Here is a 9,989-nt window from a genome sequence, read left to right on the forward strand (position 1 = left end):
GGGGGCAGGAAAATTAAGCTTTGAAATACGAGTTGTAGATAAGGCTGTGAGGAAGCTTAGGATCACAGCCTTAGGTGAAAATAAAGCTGTAATACATAAAGCATTAAAAAGGTGAAGTGTAATGGCAGCCTCCAAAGACTTCCGAACAGCTGCAAGGAAGTCTGCCTTATTGCTGCGATTTGAACAAGAATTATGTGGCGCTAGGAAAGGCCTGCCTCCGATCAGAGAAGCAGCAATGTGGCCATTTCTGCGATACACAACAGACTCTGTTTTAATCAGAGGTAGATGCATTTTTGTTAATAGTGTTTTCCCTTGCAGTGAGACACTCGCAAGCCTCCAAGCATTTTGGAGAGTCAGGGGAAGCCCCTCAGCGGAGCTGGTATGTGTCTGTTGCAGCCGTGGAGCAGGTCCTGAGGCCGGTGCTTGCCTCCCCCCTGGGCAGACCTCGTCAGGCAGGAGGAGGCAGCGAGCCCCTCGGTGCCGGCAGCATCCCACCGGGTGCACAGAGCTGCAGCCCTGCCGCCTGCTCCTGCCAGAGCCCTGCGTCGAGTGCGCTGCGCTGGGAGATGCTCTTGCCTGCGAGGAGGCTCTGGGGGTGTGGGGCATGGGGTGAGGCGAGGGAGGCTTCTCCACACCCAGGGAGAGTTTTGGAGCAGTCATCTCCTGCTGCGAGCACCGGCGTGACAGCAGCGGTGCTGCTACCATCTGTTGGTGAGCAGCAGGAAGGGAGCGACCGCAAACCCGTCCGTAGCTCGCATCCCGCGTGGCGCTGGGGAGGGTGCTGCCAGGACCTCACTGAAGGGTTGGGTCAGACATGTCCCTGGGGACGGTCCCAAAGGGCTGTCAGAATTCTGGGTCTCCAAACGTGTTATGACACAGGTGCCATTTAGGACGGGTCTGAGAGGAGATTTAGGACCTGTGGTCACAGTGAGGGAACGCTTGGGAAGCATCTCCCCGCATCTCTCCTCTGCTCCCTGGTTCTCTGGCAGTGATGGCAGGGACCCGACCGATGTAATCCTTCTGGAAAAAGCACGAGGTGAGGAAAAGCAATCACTACAACGCTAACAAAGCTGGTCCATTCTGGAGGGATGAGCTGCAGGCGGTCACTGATATGTTTACAGGGCTGGGTACCAGCCTGTGTTAATGGCGAGAGCTCCAGGAAGGAATCAAACAGGGAACAAAGTGACGGCGTGGAGAGCTGGCTCTTGGTGCACCCAGTGCTAGCACAGAAGTGGGGAGCTGGGGACAAGCACAGACTGCTGTGCTTTTGTTGAAAGGAATGCCCTTTGAGCTAGGACAAACTGCTTGGCCAGCTGTCCCAAATCTTAAATACTAAGATGATCGCCGCAGGGGGGACCAAGCCACTGCAAATGGTGGCTTTAAGAAGGCATCGGCCTGTGTTAACATCCAGGTGATGCTCGTAGAAACCTGACCCTGCCCTTGCAGGTTCTGTAGGCCCCTGGCAGAGGGGCACGACTCTCAGAGGACCAGTCACTGCTGGAGAGGGCACGGCAGCACTCTGAGATGGCAACCAGCCTCGAGCACGGCCCAGCTCATCCCCCAGCTCCCCGCGGAGCAGGACTCCCGCAGCTCCCGCAGGGGTGTGCTGGAAAGGTTGTGAAGCTCTTTTTGTATTTTTAATAACGAGGTGGACAATAACTCTATTTACAAGGAAATCTGCCTTTTGCAGGAGTGCCGTGTATACCTGTTTCTACAACCCTCTCACAAATGGGAAATTCTTGTTCTGATTTTTTCTGGCAGGGATGTTTTGTTTTCCTGTTGGCTGATGCTGTCTGTTCAGTCTGTGGAGGATTAACCTATGTGCTGTTGCTAGGTGGCCTTAAGCAAAGAAATAACGCAGATCACACACTCCTGCATTCCTACAGTATGTAACTCCCTTGTTCAGCAAGATCTCTCTTTCTCTGTCCCTCTCATGTTTCAGGTTTATGGCTGTGGATGTATGTATCAGAGGATGCACATGTAATTTGCACAAGAGTAATGGACTAGAGACCTCTAAAAGGTCAGTTTTATTTTGACTTGCAACATGCAGTAACTCACTCTTTGCCAGCCCTTTCCATGTCTTAGTTTCTGTTGGTGTTCAAGCCTCCTCCACCATTTTCAGATGTGTTTCTGCCCATCGCAAGGTCTTGGGCTCATCGGGGACACACGGTTTGTCATTGCAGCCTGGAAGGACCCATACCTTCTCGGGGCCACCCTGTGGTGGGACCCCACTGGGGTTGCAACACTTGTCGGTGTATCCCAATGTCCATGCAGATACTGAGAGTGGGAAAGAATTGAAGGAAGAGCTTTAAAAGTGATGGCAGGGTGCACAGAACTTTGTGGTCCTGTTCCATGTGTGCATATCCCTGCTAACCTCAAATGGAGAGACCTTAAGGGCACCAAGCTTTTGGGGTGTGATGAAACCTGACCCGGGGTGTCCCTCACCTGTGTCCCGAGGGGAGCTCTGGGGCCTGGACTCCCCTGTGAAACCATCAGCACCTGCACGGCCCACGCCAGCCATCCGAGTAACCCGACTGTATTCATGTGGGACAGCCTTGCTCACATCCCAGCCTTCTGCCTGCTGTCAGACCACCAGCTCCCTGTGCTGGCTGCCGCTTGGATGGCTCGGAAGCGGCATTTATTAGCCCTTGCATGCCCTGTGGATGCTGATGAGAACTGGGCAAGCACAAAGCTGTTCCCTGAGTTGGGCTTTACGTTTTCAAGTTTATTCTCTTGGGAATTCATTTCACTGACAATTTCTGAAATGTGGTTATTCAGAAATCCTTGTCTCCTGAAGCCGTACACTGGATGACTGAATGTTTCACACCAGCACCACACCGGCTAGTTAGCAACTGGACAGGTAGATCCCATCGATTTCCAGGTGTATGCACACAGCAGTTGCCATCGAGAATTTCCACATCCAGGCCGTGTTGGCTATGGCATGGTTTGCTCACGGCATTGGAACGGTGTGTCAAAAGCCGACACGGTGCAGTCGCGAGCAGAGCTGGCGAAGGCACTCACACTCGCGAGCACCTTTGTCGCTGTCACTTGCCCCCTCTACCCCTGGCCCCAGGTAGGGTTTACGTGGGCGTGTGCCTCCTTCCCAGCTCCTGTGTCGGACCCGCTCTCTCAGTACGTCGGTTTGCATTAGTAGCGTGCGTTTGTCCGAAATGCCCACAGGGCTCTTTTTCTCCTCACACAGCGGGTGGGGCTTTTTGTAAAACAGACTCCGATGTAACAATACCTATTTCTACAAAGCTCGTGTTCTTCCCCCTGCAGTTCTCCGGCTGAGTCGCCCCCGCGCAGCCGTGGCACTGCGGATGGTGCCCTGGGCGCGTGGCAGCGGCGCGGGGAAGGGCGGCCCTGGAGCAGGGGCAGGAGGGGCGATGCTGCGGGCAGCTCTGCCGCCAGCTGCCTTGGGCAGCTTTTTCCTCCTCTTCCCCCTGCCGCAGCTGTGGCTGCTGGCAGCCTGGGCCCCAGCTCGGAGGGGAGGTGGCTGTGAAGAAAGGGCAGCATCTGGGGCCCGGCCCGGCCCCTGGGGGCCAGGGGCAGCGGGGCCAGCCCTGTTCCTGGAGCCGAGAGCGCTGTGAGGCGTGTGTCTGCTGACGCAGGCTGGGCTGAAATGCAGGCTGTGGTGCTTCTGGAGGCTTCCTGCGATGGAGCCATCTTCTGCGGCTCTTACCGGGTTCTTACCCTTTTTTCTTATTAGGAGAGGACCATGTTCACGGCTAAAAGTAGGAAAGTATGTTAAAAAAGAAAACTGGCGCCGCATCTGTGCAGCTCCCAGAATACTAAGGGTGAGGTTCTGAAAAGGCCCGAACTCTCTGGGAATTCATTTCCACGGGAAGTCGACAGGAGCTCAGCGCTGAGCCGGCCTGACCTCACCGGAGAGCACCAGCGCGGTGCCTGCTGCGTGTGCCAGGCACGGTGGCAGCGCCTCGCAGAGCCCGCGTGGGATCCCCGGCGTGAGCAAAACTTCCCCGAGGCCTGGCTGGCCCGTGCGGTGCAGGAGGAGCCAGCCCTCGCTTAGCCAGGCTCACACAGCACTCTGGGAAAGGGGCGGTAGTGGAAACCTCGCATCTTTCTGCTGTTGATGGCTTGTGAGGGGTATGACTTCAGCAGAGTGTGGTCAAATAGATTAACTTCATTAAAGATTCATCACCGAGTAACTGGACATTTAATGTACCTGTGCAGCTAGTGTAGCATCTCTGCACTTTGATTAACAATTTTCCTCACTCAGAGGAACAACACTCGCATGCAGTAAAACAGTTTTCTGTCCCAAAATCCAGCGGCAGCGCGATCGTTGTTAGCGAGGGCCGGTTAATTTTAGGCAGTGCACCCTGTGCAGAGCAGCAGAGGCTCCGTGCGGCAGCGGGGTCGCCGTGCTGCCCGTGTGGTTCAAACCAGACGCGTGTGCCCGCAGGAGAGCTGGGCCCCTGCCAGCACGGGCACAGCGAGTGCCGCGGCCCCAGGGGGCTGGTGCCAGGCGGTGCCGCCACGGGCTCTCGGCCTCGCCGGCTTTTGTTGGGAACGTGCTGGGAGCGTTTGGGGTTCGCAAACCTAAAGCCCGTGTGTGCTGCTTGAATCCCCGAGCCCCTTTGTGCTCGGAGCAGGCTGCGCCTTGCTCGGAGGCGACGGGCTCCTGTCGCTGGCGTGAATGAAGGCGGTCGATGCGCGGCCGAGCCAGGCGGGATGGCGCAGCGCTCATGAGAGCGGCGCTGGCCGCTGCTCCCTGCCGCCGGCTGCAAAGCTTGAGCTGCCAGCGCTGCGTGCTCCCCTCCCGCCCTCCTCTTCCCCCCGCCGTGCCGCCGCTTTCTCACAGCTCCCGCTGCTTCATTTTCCTCCCCCAGCTCCGGTTGCCATGACCCGCCGGGCTGGCCGCCGGCAGGAATTCGTGCCCCTCCGGCTGCTCCCCGCCGCGCTGCCCCCAGAGCCCCCCCGCGCTGCCCTGGCGGGCACGAAAGCAGAAAGGCACCGAGCTCCCGTCCCGCGGCGTCTCTTCACCGGGGTGTGTTTTCCCCTCTCAAGAAGAGATGCCAGTTGGTCACGTCGTGCTGGTCCCTCATGGAGGTGGCTCACAAGCCGGAGGCTGCGCTGGGCTTGGCTGCCTGTGCCAGCCAAAGCAAGCCCCGCTGCGCCCTGGGGGGGCGCGGGATGGCCTTCAGACTGGCCTCACGCCGTGCCGTGCCCTGCTGTGCCATGCCTCGCTGGCACAAGGCGAGGACACCCGTGATGATGCCGAATTGTGGAACAAGGGCACAAAGCCCAGCGCTGCCCCGCAGCACCCTCTGGCCCCTGGGCAGCAGCGGTGTCCTGAGCGCCGCGCGGGCCCAAGCGTGGGGTTTTTGGCAGCTCGGCGTCTGCCTCTGGGAAGCGCCGTGCGCCAGGGCCCTGAGATTTCAGGGCCCCTTTGGAGGCCACAGCAAGAATTGTGAGCAGCACAGCAAGTTAAGCGAATAGAAAGAAACAAACAGCAGGTCGGTTGTCTTAAGGGGCATTATGTATGTTTTGAAAATTTGCGCTGCTGCATTTAAAAATGTACTTTAGGACGTAAAGAAAAGTCCCTTAAATAAATGTAAACAAACCCCACTCTCTTAATATCCCCTGGCCTCTCCTGTTTTGTCCAGCTGACTGTAAGCCGTTATCACTGATAGATGGAAAGGAACCCTAGTAAGAAAAGAGCAAATGCTGCCAACCACGCGATTTTAAACAGGGCACCAGTAGGGCTGATAATAGGCAAGTGTTCTGTGACCCTTCCAAAAACCCCGTGGAGAGATGAAACTGAGAGAAATCCGTAAAAATTTGGTCTGATTCTTTGGAAACTACTTGACAAATCTTACTGAATTTAATAGAGAATGAGATCTTTTCCCTGGGTTTTTGGCTTCATCTGACATCGTTCAATAGTAAGGAGATAATTTTCTATTAGTTCCTATAGAACTTTTTCACAAGAATAATAACTGCGTGTTCTCACAGTGCCACCTGCTCCCCACCACAAGCTCATCGCCGTTATCACATCAATTCAGAGGGGGGACCATAAATATCTTAATATTAAAGAACCAACTTTCTTTAAAGTGCTGCTTTCAGAACTGCCTGGGGGTCTGCCTGCGCAGCTGCGGGGTTTGTTCATCAATAGCACCGTGCAGTACGCCGTGTCTTCGTGTGTAATTACAGAGGGAAAGCAGACACAGGGAAGAAGCAAGTGAAAGCTATTAATTTTGTAGAATAGGATTTGATTTGTGTTTCAGTTTTCTTTTCTTTGGTGCAGTGGGAAGGAGCTGCAAGAGGAGGTGACGGCAGCTGTTTGTCGGCCTGTCCCCGAGTCCCTTGGAGGAACACGAAGCTGCTCTTTGGGTCTGGCTTTCCTCCACCGCAGGAGCAGAGGGGACACCGCTCGTCCTCTGGCAGGGACGGCTCAGTACTGGGATGTGTTGCAGCGTGGTGGTGAGCATCAGCCTCATACTGCTGGGGTTAACCGCAAGAAGTTGCCAAAAGCTCCTTGGTGATGGTTTCTTCAGTAGAGATGTTCTTGATGGTGAGAAGGTTTTTGTGCAGAGGGGCAGCCTCTCAACTTGGTGCATGCTTTCTTAAGAAGAAATAGCAGCATCTGACAGACCAGTGCTGGCAGGCTTAGAATAATGGTCAAAGATTGCTGGTTTTGTTTGGTTTACGAGGAAACAGAAATGGGGAGAGGTGAAGTGGATGGCCCAAAACCAGAGGAGCCAGCAGCTGGAGGCAGCCCACCACACCCCTGTACATGGTGGCTTCAGCCCTTCTCATGAACCCAGGTTGCGAAGTTGTTTTTTTTTTTCCTTAAGACAAGTTCTCTGGGACGCACTGCAGACCCATGTCCAACAGAAATGGAAGGGATCCAGAATAAGTAGATGATAGAGAAATACTTTCTCTGAGTTGTGATTAAAAGTACAGAAACACAGTATTTTTCTAATAGTAAACATCATAAGTTAGTAAGTAACATTATGAGGCTATAAGTTATTTTTATGGGAACATTCAGAAGGCAGATGTAGAGCCTGGAAAATCCTCGGTCCTGAAGGCGATTCTGTCATGATGCACGGATCCTCTGCCTGACTCCCACACCATTTCCTGGGGCACTTAACTGGAAGGGAGGCTGAAATGAATACTTTGCTCAGTGAGCGATGGAAAGGAAAAATACCTGTTTGTGTTTGTAGGGTACTGCATGGCCTGCATCTTTAGCACTGTTATCGGTAATGATTGTTTTCCTGTAACTGTGCAGGAGTGTGCATGTGCAATTCCTCCACAGATGGCTATTTTGGGATATTTGAGCTAAATTCAGCGCCAGCGTATGATAGTATTTTTCAGAAAGTGTCACTAACTGCGCCACTTACTCTGTCTTGATTTTAGACTGTCCTATGTCTTTTTTAATAGAAGGAAAAATGATTGATAGAGGTAAGTGCCAGACACTGGTGAAAAGGAATTTGAAATCACCATCATCATTACAAATGTATGAATTGTAATGCCGGTACACGTGGCACGCGTAATTCTGTGCATGGGAAAGAAAATGTTTTGTAGTGTAACTTCCCCTTTGTTTTCCAGCTCTCTTGGATAACAGCTTGATCTTTTTTTACTGCAAGTTCCCAAAGCACAAAGTGGCATGCTCACTGGCGCTGGGTCCTGCCCGCAGCCACACCAGCAGCCCTTCGGATGAAGCCTTTCCTCCCTGTGCACGTCCTCCCTCCAGAGCGCCTCTGGTTCCTGCCTCTGCCACTCTCGGTAGCCTGAATTTCAGGCTGTGTCAGTCCTCTGCTGTGATTGAAACGTGGGATGCCAGTTATTTATTTATGTAAAACGTTCTGAGGCATTAACTCACAAACACCATAGAAACTGGGCTGGTATTGTAGTCGGGGCTTTTATTCAGGTTGTCTGACGCGCTGTGGATGCCGCCTGCCTTTGTGTGCTCCAGTCCCATGTTTATCCTGACGATGCCTTTGTGTTCCCCATTTGACATATTTTACTGTAAATAAAGAGCGACACTGTCTTGCAGCTGTATCCACTGTGACATTTGACTCTCAGCTGAATGAGTGCATTGTGCCATGTGTTTTGGAAACATTATCTCTTTTTAAGAACTAATCCAGGCCTTTAACAGCTTCCTGCGTGTGCCTGGCTGCCTTTGCCATGGAGAGCTCAGGTGCTCGCCCACCTCGGCTCTGCCCGGCCGCCTCCTGCCCCTCGAGCACTGCTGAGGCTGGAGACGGGCACCCACACCGACTCTCGCTGCTGTCCCTTCATGCTCTGCTTGGTCTTTTTGTCTGCCTGTAAACCTTCCGATCAGATGCGCTGCCTGGCTTTTCTGGGGGTGTTAGCATTTTGCCACATTTCTCCTAGGTGTTACAAGCATCTCTTATGTCTACATGTGTGACACATTCTTTAATTCAAGGTTGATTTTCTGCTTCACAATTACGATGATTTTCCCTGTGCTGCCTGCTTGTTCAGTGTCATTTTATGGGTTGAAAATATTCCTCTTTCCAACTTTAGAAAGTTTAAATCCTGACTGGGGCCGTGTTTCTTGAAGCAGGCTCGGCCCATTGGGTGCCTAACTCCAAGACTAAGGGAACTAAGGTCCTCCGTGAAGACCCCAGCTTTCAGGAAGTTTTTATTTTTGCTTTCACGCAACTGTGCTATTTTTATGCAACTTGTAATTTCAAGCTAATTCTGACAGACTTTTAAAATAATTATGCCTATATATAGAAATGTGTAAGCTTTTGCTGTCAGTCCTGAATGCCAATAACTCTATATGCTGCAGAGATACTGGGGGTACTGCCTGCATTGCCCCACTGTATGGCCTTGCCATCAGTTTCCTATACCACTGCCAGGGCAGAACTCCCTGAGCTGATGTTTTCTCTGTCTTAAACACAATTGCTTTGAGAAAACTTAAGCCAAAGTGCTAATATTCTGGATGCTCTCCACCAGGTGTGGGTGGAATAATATCACGAGACACTGGCACGGTGTAAGGGCCTTCCAAAGAGAAAAGACCTGGTTTTCACTAGTGCTGCGGATAGCATCTTCCTGAAAATGTCACCAAACTTTAAAACTCACGTGCACGCACACCACGTCCCCCTGGACTGGGGCTCAGCACCTCTGTGTGAGCATGGTGGGACCTCGCTGGGCTTTGGTGGGAAATGGAGGAGGTGCTGCGTGTTGGGAAGGTGTCAGTAGCCACCGCCAGCAAACCCCGGCTTTGGACAAGTTGTGCTGAGCTCGGGGGTCCCCCCACATTCCAGGATGGGTTTCCTCTCACCAGTAGCGGCATCATATATAGTATTCACCAGCAGCATCCCCATGAGGGTTTCCCAGAGCAGAAAGTGGCATCCAAATTGCCTCAACGAGCACAGAAGTCGGCCAGAGCCGGGGAAAGGCACTTGGTTCTCTCCCAGAGAGAGCAGCTCCGCTTTTTGTGCTTTCATTAAACTTCCCGGAATAAAGAGGGAAGGCACCTGCGAGGAAGCAAGATTGATAGTAGGTTCAAAATGTATTTTTATTGCCCTCTTAAATTACCATATTTAAATTGAATTATTAAATGTATTTTCATTAAATTAGCACACGGGCTGGTGTCATTTGCCTTCAATGTTTTAATAAAGTCTGTGAAGCCTTCCCCTGTTATTAGTGTTTTTGGAATGTACCCGTTTGAGTGACGATAGGATTTTAAGTGCTGGTGCTGGGAACAGAGCGAAGATGGGTGAGCTCTGCATTCCTCTGGGCGCCATGGCATGGTTCTGGGCTTTCTTTGCTCAGGAGCTGCTGCAGGACCACAAGGCGGGGGAAGCGAACCCACTCCCTATACATACGTCTGGAGGGGATGCACACGGGACTGGCACGTCGCAAAAATCAAGCTGCAAACTGCTTAGGCACGTGTTGACAAACTCTGTGGGACAAAGATGTGCTTACAGAGCAGGGCCTAGAGGAAGGCTGTGTTTTCTGGGTTTGAAGATAACAGAGAGGGATGAATTAATAATTAT

The 9,989-nt window shown here is 52.7% G+C and overlaps 1 long non-coding RNA gene across 2 annotated transcripts in view; it reads left to right on the forward strand.

Moving 5' to 3' along the window:
- The window catches only part of LOC308176793, a 41,165-nt gene extending 31,176 nt beyond the window's left edge, over window positions 1–9,989 (forward strand). Inside the window, exons 5-6 of one of the 2 annotated variants that reach the window (XR_013938618.1) lie at window positions 6,266–6,441; window positions 7,570–9,989. This is a non-coding gene — a long non-coding RNA (uncharacterized lncRNA). The remainder of the gene's footprint in view (window positions 1–6,265; window positions 6,442–7,569) is intronic. The other variant, XR_013938619.1, reaches the window with a different exon arrangement.

The sequence above is a fragment of the Anser brachyrhynchus genome (genome assembly GCF_964034855.1).
Source record: "Anser brachyrhynchus genome assembly, chromosome: 12".
Classification (NCBI taxonomy): Eukaryota; Metazoa; Chordata; class Aves; order Anseriformes; family Anatidae; genus Anser; species Anser brachyrhynchus.